The sequence below is a fragment of the Atractosteus spatula genome, chromosome 3, assembly GCF_055471065.1.
Source record: "Atractosteus spatula isolate fAtrSpa1 chromosome 3, fAtrSpa1.hap1, whole genome shotgun sequence".
Taxonomy (NCBI): domain Eukaryota; kingdom Metazoa; phylum Chordata; class Actinopteri; order Semionotiformes; family Lepisosteidae; genus Atractosteus; species Atractosteus spatula.
In genome coordinates this window covers 32,939,749-32,955,091 of record NC_142708.1, presented here as the reverse complement: position 1 = coordinate 32,955,091, position 15,343 = coordinate 32,939,749, and the positions used below count along the sequence as shown (strand labels likewise).

General features: G+C 36.9%; 1 protein-coding gene across 2 annotated transcripts in view; it reads right to left on the bottom strand.

The window, feature by feature from the left end:
• setbp1 (SET binding protein 1) overlaps positions 1-15,343 on the bottom strand; it is a 99,637-nt gene that overhangs the window by 25,105 nt on the left and 59,189 nt on the right. The window lies entirely within an intron of this gene.

Sequence of the window (15,343 nt, the reverse complement as noted above, 5' to 3'; positions counted from 1 at the left end):
TAATTTTATTTGCAGATAATGTTCTGATGTAAATGCTATCTTGAGCCATTATTTTTGTCTCTAGAGGTAGACTTTATATGTTTCTGTCGTATGTATTTAATCCTAAAAACCTTACTGTGAATTCAGCAATATGATGGTTCAGAATGGTATGACATCCACAGAATCCATTTTAATTTAGTGTGATGATATGATCACAAAGGAAATGCTTTAATTTTAGCACTAGACAGTAAATTAATTTGGGTAAATACTGTTTAATTAAAATATGAGTGGTTCCTTGTGTATTAAGAAAATAAAAATTCAGTCTTATTTTCAACACAGATATTTATACACACGTTTTCAAAAGTATGTATTTTAGCTCCAAATAGTATCAGCTTCAGAACAAATAAAAATAAAGAAAAAATGAATGTTCTAACTTCCTTACAGATAGGCAGGACTGCTAACAATTGTGCCAAGACCCAGATTATTTAATATAATATTTTTCTGACACATAGAGTATAGGAAAGCACATATTTTATTTTCCAATGTATCTGATCACTCATATTTTAATCAGAGCCAATCTGTAAATTAAATATAAAGATATGCCCAGGTGCCTCTGGATCATATTTACTTGTAAATAAAAACATCTATTATTAAAGACATCTTGACATCTCAATACTACAAAACGTCAAAGATAAGCAAAGTATAAATGTTGTTTAGTATAAAGCAATATATGGATATATATACTGTATTATCCATAATACAGTCCTCAATTTCTGTAAGAATTTGGTTCTAGAAACTGTACTTTCAGTCACATTTTACATAACTTGGACTCATGACGCCTTACCAAAGCACTGCCAAGCTCAAGTGAACACATTTTCAATACATTTTACACAACATTCTGAAATTAAATGAGGCAAAATCATTCATGAATTAAATATACCGCAGTTAAGAAAAAATAAAAACTCAGGAATTAGACAGAATATGTTATTTAAGGAGGTACTGTGTAAGTGTAACTAGTTCTCACCTACATTTGTATCTTTAAAAAATAATCACAAAAAATTAATCACAAATCAACATTTTTCTTTTACTTTACAGTGGTCTTAAGTAAAGATGACAAGAAAGTACAGTGTGATGTAAGCTAGGGAGTGCCTATATCTGAACAACAATATTGCCCATAAACAGACCAAATTCCCTAGGACTCTTCTGGGCTGGGACAAAAGTTCATAATCGTGATCATTCTTGTAGTGAAATTATAATGGTGACAAAACATTATTGATAATCATAATCATTATCTTTGGCTGAACAAAATGCCATATCTAGAAACATCAGTGAAAATATAATCAAAATAAAGCACTAATTAACTAGCCTTTAGATATTTCCACTGCATGTTCACATTTCATTTTTATTTTGGTTTCTCTTGCTTATCTAGCATAGCAGAAACTCACTAGTCACCTGGGGTCCTATTTTTAAGACAGTCCCAATAGCAAACAATACAAATGCATCATCAAAAATGTGTCTTTTTTTGTGAGGTAATATTAGTGACTTACTATGCAACTGTATATTTGTACAGTTTGTTTGTACCCCTACACATAACAAAGGACACACCTTAGATTTAAGTATTGCAAATGACTCTTTTGTCTCCCACTGCTCTCCCCTTGATCTAGGCCTCTCTGACCACTTAGCCATTCTCTTCAATCTGGAATTACCTGTTTCTAACACCTCCCCCCCACGCTCTGTAAATTTCCACAACTGGCGTTCAATTGATCACCCAAGGTTTGCAAATTCTGATCTGTCCTCCTTATCTTGTTTCTCTTCCTCTGTACCTCTAGAGGACAAAATACAGTTACTTAACAGTGCTCTTTTATCTATCCTCGACACCTTTGCTCCTTTAAAAACTCGAACCATCTCCTTCTCTCACCCTGCCCCCTGGTACAATGACCATCTGCAATCCATGAAGGCAGCCTCTCGCAAACTTGAGCGTAGGTGGCGTCTTTCCGGCCTAAATCTACATTATCAGGCTTGGAGAGATTACTTATCTGAATATAAGGTTACTATAGAGTCTGCTAGATCCACCTACTTCTCTCACATCATTGAAAATCACCAAAACAACCCCAGACATCTTTTCTCCACCATCAACAGACTGCTCAAGCCAAACTGCCCCACCACATTACCTGCCTCATCACAACCTTGCAACACATTCTTAGATTTCTTTAGTTCTAAGATTGACAACATCTGGCATCACATTCTCTCCACTACGCATATCATTTCCATACCTCCTCCCTCCTCATCCAACTTCTCTGGTTCCCTTCTCTCCAGCTTCTCTCTTCTTGACTCAGCATCCCTCAATAAACTAGTTAAATGCATGAAACCCACCACATCTATTTTAGATCCCATTCCCACCACTTTATTTCAGTCCTGTTTCTCTTCCCTCTGTCCCATTGTCCTCAATATTATACATGAATCCATGAGCACTGGCATTGTACCAACGGTCCTCAAAACTGCTGCCATTACCCTCGTGCCAAAAAAGCCTAACATGGCTCTCGACAATCTTAACAATTTTCGCCCCATCTCCAACTTACCCTTTCTTTCTAAAATTCTAGAACGTACTGTTACACTTCAGTTACATAACCACCTCATGACAAACAACCTTTTCAAACCCCTCCAATCTGGCTTCCGTTAACTTCACAGCACAGAAACTGCCCTGGTCAAAGTCACCAACGATCTTCTAATAGCTTCTGATTCTGGTTCTCTCTCTATACTCATCCTTCTTGATCTCAGTGCTGCTTTTGACACTGTTGACCATAACATCTTACTTTCTCTGCTGAAAAAAAAGAAGAAAGAGAACACAACATACATAAAAATGTGGATGACTCAAAACTTCCTTCATCTTAACTGCGACAAGACTGAAGTCATGCTTATTGGCACCCCCCGTCAACTTCGTAAAGCCAGTCCTGTAACCCTATCTGTAGATGGCTCTGTACTTGAGCTTCAATCAAAATTGAAAAACCTTGGGGTTATATTCGATTCTGGCTTAACATTCGACCCACATGTGCAGCATACTGTCAAAACATCTTTTTTTCACCTTAGAAATATCGCTAGACTACGCCCTATGCTATCATTAATTGTGGCTGAAAAGCTGATCAACACATTTGTATTCTCTCAAAGTGACTACTGTAATGCTCTACTCGCCGGGGTATCTAAATCTACTTTGAACAAATTGCAGTATGTCCAAAATTCAGCAGCCAGAATCCTGACCAGGTCTAGTGCAAGTGTTCACATTACTCCTATCCTGGAGTCCTTGCACTGGCTTCCGGTCAAATTCCGTGTAGACTTTAAAATCCTCATGCTCACCTATAAGGCTCTGTATGGCTTGGCACCTCAGTACCTGTCTAAACTATTTTCTCCCTACTCACCACCTCGCAACCTTCGCTCTTCTAATTCTGCTCTCCTTACTGTCCCCCAAGCCAGTCTACATTGTATGGGGGACAGGGCCTTCTCCTGTTATGCCCCCAAGCTCTGGAACTCTCTCCCCAAGGATATCAGAGAGTCACCTTCTCTAAACTCCTTTAAATCCAGACTCAAAACCCTCTTCTTCAGAAAAGCCTTTACTTAACTGGTTCCATTCTTCACCCCTCTGCTCTTCTTAGTACCACCATCCACGGTCTCCTCTATATACTGTAATTGTGTTTTAGTTTGTCTTTATTTATTGTTGTATTCTTCTTATTTATTGTTATTGTCATCCTGTAAAGTGCTTTGAGAACCCACCTTTAAAGGCGCTATATAAAATAAAGTTTATTATTATTATTATTATTATTATTATTATATTTTGAATCATCTATCCACAGAGACGTGGATAGATGTTAAAGATCTAGACACAGTTGAAGATTATTAAAAAATGTTTTGCATTCAGAGACAAAGACTGTAATGTTTTCTTCTTGCATGTGTCTTTAACTTTACAAGAAATGTTAGTAGTTTTGCTATTGCTTGTAAAGTAAAAGCAAATGTATGTTATCAGGCACCATACAACTCATCAAGTATCAGACAAATATCCTGGAACCTACTTAAAAACTTCAGTTGTAAGATGATACTCCTCAGGTCATACCAATTATCAGAGGCTGAAGTAGACTGATATTTGGCAGAGCCTTCAGCCAAGATCGTTCCAGCTCCAGAATAGTAAGAATAAGAAATAGAAAGCCAAACGCCAAATTTAAAACTTCTGGCAACTCAAAAACATCTCTCTCAAGACCAAACTCAATGTGTACAAGGTAATTACCATACCTATGCAACTCATTGAAACACAGCTAATTGCAAAGGTACTCAGAAGCTAGATGCACTTCACCATTAATATCAGAAGAATATTAGAAACCATTTTTAAGGAATGGAAAGAAGAAATGATGAAGTTTCGATTAATCTGTAAGAGAATACATCAGTGGCTGAGGCAACTGGATATAGACCATTTACTGAGTACCAAACCCAGATGGATTACAGAAAAGGGAGAAACAAAAAGGCTTGGAAAATCCAATGATTCAAGAAGCTCTGAAGAAAACAACCCATCAAACAACAACAGCTTTAATTATACAACAATGCATTTTCATGAGTTGATATGTTTTGTAATCGCTTGCATATGACAATTACTATGGTATCATGAAGGAAAATGAGTGTGCATGCAGACTCGTGGGGAGGCTGGTAAAGAATGTGCCTCCTCCTCCTCCAATCAATGCTGAACCATCTGTACAGGGCAGTATAACCTGTGAAGTGCTAAAAATGAGCAGCTCAGGTGGGAAGATTAGAAGAACCTGCCAAAATGTCCTGATTCCCCTCCACTGCCAGGTTGCACGGCCCAGTGTTATGTGCCAATATATTCAAACCACACAATTGGTGAAAACCTACCAAAAACTGGAAGCATTGTGGTGCAGCATGGTTTCAAAGTGGAAAATCCAATATAATATTGGATGTCAGAATGTGTGGAACAGATCAAATTCCATGCATCCTTTTATATTAGGAAACGATTCCCATCCTGGAGGACAATGTCTGGTACGGAATGCCAGTACATCACAGAACAATCAGGACAGATAATTTCCCCACTTTCATCCCAAGACGAAATACTTGTACAACTCTTGGAAAGGTTCACTGAATTTGCAGCTGTCCTGTATTTAAACAATCAAAAGAAAAAAAAATGCAGATCTCCTTGCATTCGAGCAATTTGACTTGTCAAAGTCACTGCACTGCGAAGGCTGCTTTGCTTTTGAAAGTTGTCTATTACTGTTAATCACTTTCATTAAGAAAATGTTTGTCCTACAAAATGAAAATGGAAGTGCCTTCACTGAGAAAGGCTCGGATTGACATTGTTTATATGGGTCAGCTCCATCTTAGAATCCAGAACACACAGGCAAAGTGCATATGCAAAAAAAACAGATAAAGTCTGTGAAGGTTTGATAGATTACTTTATTGATGACATAGAAGGTGGTAATAGTTAATTAATTTATTTATTAGAACAAAAGGTACAGAAAGAAATGGTGGTTTTACGGTTATTAAGCATGGGTAGTGAAATGAGTAATGTCTTGTACTTCTCACACATGCATGTTTTGTAAAACCATCCTGTTTTCGAAAGCCAAGAGCTACAAACCAGTCCTGAAGTTTAACCGCAGTTTTGTTTTTTAGCACAGGTCAGCTTCCATTTTGCAGCTTTGCAGCTGAGCCTGAAGCATAAAAGAGGTTTTGAAGTTTTCTTTTCTCCTCTGTGGTTACAGTTAAGCTTCGCAGAGGGTTCTTTATCTTGGTGATATGGTCCTATTGGCCATATAGTGCACAAGGCATTTATTCAGTCTGGTAGCAAAAGTAGCTCTGCTACATAAATGACCTGCAACTTCACAAGTTCAATTGTAATACTGAGAAATGGGGGGGAATTCTTGCCATTTAAAATATTATTCAAAGATGTTCCAAATGTAAATTCAAGGATTCAAAATATATAGCTAACAGACTCTGTCATATCATACCCGCAAGTCAATTTACATTTTTAAGACATATTCCTTGTCCCATTGAGAATTGCTCCATTCTCAATATTTAGTTATAAGCTCAGAGCTATAAAATTCTTGAGTAAAAATGTAACTGAAGAAAAAAGTAAAATGGATTTTACAGCCCAAACTCAATGCAAGTAGTGAAAACTACATTCTTATATTAAGTTGTAAAGAAAGCCTTTAAAATTCTAAGGACGAGGACATTACCAAACGAGAGAAAGAAAAGGCAAGATTATCATTTCACTGTACTAAACATCTTGAACATCTGAAGCTTATATTGAATTCAGCAGTTGATACTGAAAGATCTGTGTTTGGGCTAGGTCAATGAATAGCAGGCTAGTAAAGTACATGGGATGCTTATTTAACTCCTAGTTATTATCTCCCTTTCATAGTCTTAATATTATCCATCAATCCATGGGTAAGATAATCTAATTCTAAATAAAGTATGATAAAGAAAAACTAACCTTTAAATAGCAGACACCAATAACAGACATGTTTGATGCCTGGATAAATTAAACTTAGATGCTTATGTAACAAGCAGGGATTTCAGAATGCTTTGCTGGTAGAAATGAAAGTGAAAATATTTGACTAAACAAAAAAAGCAAAGAGTATTTCTAAGAGTATTCTAACAGGATTTAAATATTTTCCATCAACCTTAAAAAATACCTTTCTTATGATATGTCAGCTAAACATAAAATGGTCTATATAGTATGTGCTGGGATAGCATGAATCACTGCAAACCTACAAATTATGGACTGTTTTCTAGTCCAGCAGTGTTAAGCTCACACAGAAAAAACAGCATTAAATGTAAAAGGGATAAAGTTCTACTGTGACCCCTGCTCATTACATTAGGAAAAACTGCCCAAGATAAATTAGCCAACAAATGTGTCAACAAAACTACAAAGAGAAAATAACAACAAAAAGTCTTCAGATTCTGAATGTTGCTTGAGGATGTTATATTACATGATAATGAAGGATGACAACTTTGAAGAGTTTGGGCGCCAGGCAATTTAGTGCAGGGTACCATGTACCATGTTGTCCAAGCAGCTAAAGAAATAATGCCAGACAGTGGAAGCGGTTAGTGGCTTTCTGACAAGTCTTTTTCTTTCTGATCAACACCCAATTGCTTATAAGGAATGTTCTCAGAACCTCAGACAGATAGTTACAAATTCAGAGAAGACCTTCTTTGCCACCCTTTACTGACAAGTGATAACAATTAAAAGCCACCGGGCCTCTAGGCTACAAAATGAAGTACTTGCTTTTCTCAAATAACCTAGTGTGAATTAAAAAGATGTAAAGAGGAAAGAGACAATCGAGAGTACATCTAACCACTATATATTGTACCATTCTCTCTCTCGCTCCATTTTCTCAGCTGTAATCGCTAAGTGACAACTCATTAAGCCGCCTCCTCAGAGCATGCAGCAGCAGGACATTTTATCTGCATTGAACATTCTATGCAGTCACGCTTGGCTGTAAAATTCCCAGTAAGCTCTGTGAAAAGTCAGGAAGGCCAAGGGAAGTGTGGTGGAGGGAGCTGTGTGCTCTGCAGCAGTGCTGTGCTGGAGACCTCCAAGTGCCTAATCCTCCCCAGTATCTTTCAATCAGTGTTTTTTAATTAAAAGGAGTGCCGTTGAGAGATGCATTAACAGGAGATCTCCACACTGCAGGTCTTGCTCTTTTTATTTTCCGTCTCTGAGAAACTGCATCACCTTTCAGCTTCTTAATCCCATAATCCTTTAAGGAATTCATGGTCTCCCCAAACCCTTAGGATATGGTCTCAAACTCTGTGTGCCAAAGCTTACCAGCAGCTGCTAAATTTCACTAAGTAGCATTATAGCCTCTGTTCTCAAAAACAACACTGCAGCCATTACATAATCTTTATGTGAAAGGTGTTAATTCTCTTATAAAAATGCCACTAATACTTTCTAATGTGCAATCTAGGTAACCATTAAGTAACAGAAAGTTTAAATCAGACTGAGTAATTTCTATCTCCTTTTGCGACATCTTATTATAAAGTGGTACGGTTTATAATGTTTCAAGAATTAAGATATTCAATAAGCTTTAGGACTGAGGCACTGCTGTTCTAGGGCCAAAACCATTACCTCATGCAAACTAATGCAATGCAACTGACAGATGTTTTTGAAATACAGGTGTATAAAAAGAACAAGGTTCAGCAGAGTTAAAGTATTAAGCATAATGAAACTGTAAATAGCCAAGGAAAAAATGATGACATTTGACAAAAGTTTTATTTTACTTGCTGTTATGTATAGAACTCAACAGGATATTCCAATAGCTGTTATGTCCATTCTTAAAAGGAAACGTTTACTGTATTTAAGGACTATGGCATCTAAACTGAAATACAGTGCAGGATACAGCAGCTTTAGGGAGGTCAGGAAAACTCTATTCTAACAGTAAAGCGCACAAGCTTTTATACACTTACATTCTCCTGAAATACTTGCTGTGAAGACATTCTTTTGTTTTGAGGACCACTTTGATTTTTACTACTGATTATGAAACAAATAGAAAAAAATGCTTTAAAAATATACATAAAGGATTTAAAAGGGTGAGATTGCAAGCTTCTGAAATGACAACCTTACTTACTGGTAAATGCAACATACTGGTAATTTGAAACAGCTACAGCATTCTGCAAAAATAAAGTGGCGCTGCAATATGTAGCAGTTTAACATTCTGTAAAACAAAACGTTAAAAAGGCAAATGCAACCATATACAAAACAGGAATCTCTACATTCTCCTAAGAGGGAATGGATAAAAAAACAAAAAGCAGAGCATAACCATTCCATAGCAGCTTAGTAAGCACTACTAAAATAGGACCAAGCAACAGGAGTATCTGGCTAACGGTCTTGGAAACTCCATGTGTAACTGGAAGGGCATCCACTAAATGCTTTGTGTGTGCGCACATAGTTTGTAGATAAACTGATGGGACAGTACATAAGGGAGGGTGCCGAGGCTGAAAAAGGTTACAAAATCAAAACCTACATCTAAATAAATTAAAAAACATTCATTAAATTATACCGTACTATCTTCCTCAAAACAGAATATGGTCTGGCAAAACTACTGAACTACTGAGTTGACTCAGAAAGACTTGAATGCAGCTGGTGGCTTAAAATGTCTACTGTAAGCAGAATTCAGCAAGCAGAATTGCCTTTATAAATAAAAAAGAACTCAATGAAACAGGCTGAAGAGCTGAAGCATTAACCTCCAAGCACTCAGATAACAAGAGGTGGGATTTCGAAAGCAGTAATGGCAAGAGTTCACTTTTTTCCCTTTCCATCTTTTCGTTTATTTCTGGTATGATGAGTGTCAGCCAGTGACGTGCTGGACCACCAAGTGCGTGTGTTCAGTAACTAAGGGTTACCATGAGTCACAACCACCAAAAATAGCTATCAGTACATTCTGCTAACCTTCTCTGCCTGACCCTGAACTGTGCGTGATATCCACTTAGATGTTGACTGCCACCCAGGTTCCATTGTTTCAATTCACGATGCCTGGACTGCCTTTCTAACCAACCTGCACGGACACCTAGATTCACTCCTCAGTGTGAACCTAAATCATTTATGTATATTTGTGGATTGCATGAACAGGTGATACAGAATGAATACAATGCCCTCTAAAAATATTTGGATTTGCTGACTCAACTTATTTTTGCTTCATAGTCAAGACATTTGCATTTGTGGTCATGAGATTAACATGAACGATAAATACAATACCCTAGGTTTTATTTTTAGGTGATTACAAATGCATACATTTGATCATATTGGAACAAAACTATAGTTTGTGTCCAACCCAGTGATTTCATGTGACCACAAGCACTTACACACATTCACTTTAAGTACATTTCTGAGTGTAGTATACAGTCTCATGATCACAAATACAAATTGCCTTAAAGAAAAAAATAGTTTTGACTTTGCTGTCCTATTTTTGTTTTAAAATACATAAGTAGAACCAAAACCTGGAGAGAAACACAGCATGATTGTTATACTAGGTCTAAGAAGCGTTGAACTAAAATACACTGGAGTTGAGGGTAATGTTTTATTATTGGTACTTTTCCTAATGGCTGTCAAACTATTTATTTCAGAGGTCTTAGCCAACAACTTATTGTATGTCCTATATGGGTTGTGAAAAGGACAGTAAAAACTCTAATCAAAGAAATGATGCACAATGGACATGGAATTGTCCAGTGGACAATTCTCTGATTCCAAGAATCTGAAACGCTGTGGTGGTGAAGAATTACTGTGAAGACTTTTCCTAAGGATATAGTACACATTAGGCTGCATACAGTATATATATATATCAAAAAGTCTAAGAAGGACTGAGTGAATGACAATCTTCTACCGCATTTGATTTTTATTGCCAATAAATAACTAAGATACAAAGCTCATTTTCTTAAAAGACCGAAGAGAGTCTGTTCCTGTTCCTGAGTGACAATGAGTGTCAATTCTCCCAAGTGTTGCTTTAAAAGAAAAAAAGTTACACAAAGGTACATGCTTGACTACAGAAGTACATGGAGTACAACACATACAGGCCAACTTGCCCTCTGATCATTGGTGATGCTCCTTGAACTGTTGAACTAATTGGTCAAATTACAGTATTTGTAAGTCAGTCACTGGAAACAATTTCAGAAAAGCAGCAGGTGAATAGAACTGCTGGTTAATTTGACAACTCCTGTGTTAGTTCCATTCAGTCATGAGACACATGAGCAGAAGAAACGAATGAAGGGATTGGGTGACATCCATCTGATATGGAAAGCCTCTCTCCAATTACCCGGGATGCCTCTCAATCACAGTGTCAAAAAGATGCAGGAAAGAACAGAAGAGGCTAAATAAAGATGTGCCGTTTCAGACGTGTTCAGAAAATACATTTAAAAAAGGACTGTAAAACAGGCAGGGATAATCAGCACATAATTAAAAAAACAAGAGGGGAAATGTGAGTTATACTGACCAGAATGCTACTAACTGGGTAACAGAGGAAACAAAAATTAAATGAGAATGTGAGAATAAAAGTGCAAGTAGCAAGAAAAGAGAAAACAGTGGCAAGCTGAAGGAAATGAGCAAGCATCAGCTATAGTCAGGCAAAATGTCTAAGCTACCATTTGGATAGGAGCGATAATTGTGTTAAATAAATTAGACCGTAACCCGCGATTGGATAAAGTAATTGCTGTTCTGAAGGACTAATGGAGAATATGAGCTCAGGCTCATGGCTGCCTTTGTAATAATATCCACATCTTTAATTTACTCAGATCTGATTTCAACTGACTGCTCTCTTCAGCTGGATATTTCTGGAGAATAATGGATCTATCCCAGTGGACAGCAAGCTTGTAATACATGTTTACAGAGATTTACAACCTATTCTTTTCTTCTAGATGAAGTGGTTGAATCCTTGCCTATATCTGGCTTTGCTCACCAATATCCAATTTGTTCATCCATTTGTCAGGCAAACCTACAGTAACTTCCCATGGAACAAAACAGAATCTAGACAATATTTAAAGAAATGTTTGATAAAACATGCTGACAATGGTATGATACCATTTAGAATATTAACTAAGATGTCAATGAAAATGATCATTTTTTTCTATATTATATATAGCAAGAGAGAAACAATTTCCATTAATCATAATTATATTAGCATTCCTTATGCCAACTGAAATAGAAACATTGTTTGATTGACAATGGACCTGAATGGTGCTTTCCAGGTTCTATTTGGGTAATAACTGCACTCTTAGATGGTAAAATGTTTCACTAACATTTTGTTTCTCATTTAAGTTTATAATCCCTCTGCATGCAGATATAATACCAACACCACTCAACTTTAATTGAAAAAGAGAAAAACAAACCAGCTTTTGACTGCTCTGTCCTCAAATGTAGCAAAGTACTTTTTGAATTTCTTCAGAGGATTCATAACACACTTCTCATCATGCTAAAGTTCAGCATGATAAGATGGACCAAGGACTCACCTGGAACCTATATCCTTCTGATGGGCCATGCATCAAGAAGGATATTGCCTTCATATATTTCTAACAGAAGGTGAATTTGAGATCATAATGAGTAGGTGCACTTTGCTATGCTTCAAATAACTTGAATAACTGTTTCAAATAAAGTTTAACTTCACAATCTTGCTCAGTCCTCCTTCTGACCTCACAAGGATTTGTGATTTTACTGAAGTTCTTTTTAAAGGTGACAAAAAATGAGAATGGAAAGGTAGAATACCTCAATTGAAATTAAAAGATCTAAACCTGAGACTAGGCAGAGATTATAAATGAATCCAAAAATACTTACCCCCCCCCCCCCCCCCCCCGGAAACCTTCCTGTTTTGCTGATTGTACATTTGATGTCAAATTTTGAACAGAACAGAAATAGTTTTGATTCAAAGGCCTGAATCTGATACAACAGGAATACCTAAATTCATTTTTTTTAAAAAGTGAGAGCCTTAACTGCAGGTCTCTCTGCCATATCATTCCCAGATCAAGCATATGAGGAAATGGAACTTAAAGTTACATTAAAAGCCAAACCCAAAAACAAGCTCCACTCCCTCCCCACCTCTTATGAATAGTAAGAAAAACAGGACGTCTTAAGCACAGAAAAACAGTTTGCCACCTACTTACTTGTTTGGGCACTGTGACTAGTTTATGAACAAAGGCAAAACAGGTACGTTGTCTTATTTGTCCAATCACAGAAGATGATTGACATGGAAAAAATAAAATAAAACTATGATTGAATCCTTTGCTGCTCCAGAAGTGAAGACAGCCATAAGAAAACAAAATGATAGTTTGAAGAAAAACAAAACACTGTTTCTTGTCACCTCTTAGGATGAGAATTTCATGAAAATGTTTTATATTTAAGACTGCTGTCCAAAGAAACATCACTGTTTTCTCCCCCCCAACATGCACAGCCCATCCTTTCACTATTCACCCACACGGTCTCCTGCTCTATAAAAGCCATTTCACATTGCAAATATTAATCTGACTGCAGAGTCTTTCCTCTTGCTGCGGCAGTTGCCTTTTGGCACAGGTTCAGCTTTTTGTCTGCCTGCTCTCTCCCCTGCCATCCCTCCTCAAAGCTTTCTGTCTCTCCCTCCGACCTCAATCAAACATCTGAAAATACAACACGATTTTTTCCTTGTCTGGAAAGAAAAAAACACCTACTGGCCAAGTCTTTGTTATTCATCCCCACAAACACACATGTTTATACATGTACTCAGATGCACGAGACAAGCCTACTTATTTTCTTTTTCATCTTTGCCTGTCCATAATTAAAAATAGAAATCCCAGCTTCCAATGTATTCCTATCACACACACATATACTGAGAGAGATGTTCAGAGTTTTTCTTTCCCTGAACGTCAATGGTTGGGGGATAGAGAGGAAGGGGGTTGGTGCCCACAATGGGCATGTTGCTTCAGTCACGTCAACTATTTTACAGGCACAGCTGTCATTTCTAATCTTCCTTCCTTCCCCACTCCGAGCATAAAAGGACAAAGATGGCACAGGCGTGACTTCAGGAAAGAGGAAGAAGAAAAGAACAGAAAAGGCTGGGCATCCGAACAACCTCTCTTCCAGAGCTGGGGTTTTCTAGCCAGTCCTCTGTCCATTAAGCACACAAGAAGTGACTGTTTGTCTGCCATGGCCTTTGCCTTTCCCACTCCCTGGCCACCAGGAACACCGTGCATTTCAGGACTATGAGAGGCTTGACATAGGCTGAACTGCAGGAACAGAGCAACACCTAAAGATTAGAAATCTCCCCACATTTACAGTTACAGCTTTGCTTTTATGCTACTGTTGTTGTGTAAAAAGGTAAGAAGGATTTGCAGTTCAATCTTGGACAAATAAAATATCCTCATCGTTGGATAAAAGCACAAAATACCCATCTACTACATAGACCATTGTGAGAATCAATATCAATGTCTCGTATGTAACACAGAGCATTTCTGACTTGCTACATTCTCTCCAGATTGTAATAGCCTCAATTTAGACTTAGTTAAGTAGCTTTCTTAGCATTTTTTAACAAGAAAACTACTACTTTCTACTATCTCCTAGAAAGATTTATTCAAGCAATTAGTGTTAGCTATTTTGACACACATTGTTTGTTATCCTCAGCAGAGTGAGAGCATATTAATTTTATACACTGTACAGAATAGTGCAGTTAAGATATGGGCTTATCTTTCAAATACATGACAAAAAATTTACTGCTCAAGCTAAAAATGACACTATAAGACATCTTTTAAATGCGCAGATATACACATCAAGATGTATGAATCCACAATAAGTAGCATTTCTTCCATTTTAGCATATGGTATGCACTCAGCTGTCAGGTAAACTGTGTCTGATCATTTTCATTCCAGATGTTCATAAAATGAGGTAGCCTTATGTTTGTTTTAATCACCCCAACTTCTTAAGCTATAAATGAAAAATCTTTGTAAGATCAAGTTGTAACAGCACAAGCTGATACAAGATTCAGAACCATGTGTGTGGATAATGTTTGAAGAAACCATTTTTGTCCAGGTCTCTTGAGTTTTGTCTCCAAAATTATTAGGAACTTATACATTTCATATCCCTCAAAATGGATTGGATTATCTACTGTTTTATTTCCTAGAAGATTTGTGAAGTCATTCACTGAATAAACTATGCTTTGTTTGCTCTCTATTTAAGATACTACAATTTTCTTCATGTACCGGATACTTCAAAAGTGAACCCTAGTTAAAATCTCTTCAGCAGAATTTTTCTGTTTGCATTCAGCAATAAATGGATTATGATGGCCATGGACAGCTGCAATATGCCAGTTTCATATCGTTCTTATGATGGAGACACTATGATTAGTTGGCAAAAACTAGATCTTTCCTTTTTGTGCCTGTCTCAATGAATATAAAAATGGCATTCATATGAGAAATTTCAATTCACACTTTACTTTACAAGCCATCATCAAAATAGTTACTTACTTTTATGACATCTTTATTCACTATCACAACAAAAATACATTCACTAATAAAGCTACAGACACCTGTCCTGGAAAACTGAAATTGGAAGGACTCCTCTTGACAATTAATTAATTTTCCATCCTATCTCCTAGTGTATGTTTAGAAGTTACACATTTAAGAAGGTGAGCTGGCTAGATGGTGACCTTCAGATCGATTTTGCCTCCAGTCCCTACTAAACATTTAATGGTTCTACTTGTAAGGTATAATGCCACAGTTCTTCCACTATCTAGACACTGTGGTATTTTCTTATGAAAAGTATAAGCCCGTGGCATCATATAGCTCTGTTCAGCTCAATAAATACAGAATTATGACCAAACATACCGAGCAGGAAAAAAATCTATAAATTTATCGCTTCATAGCA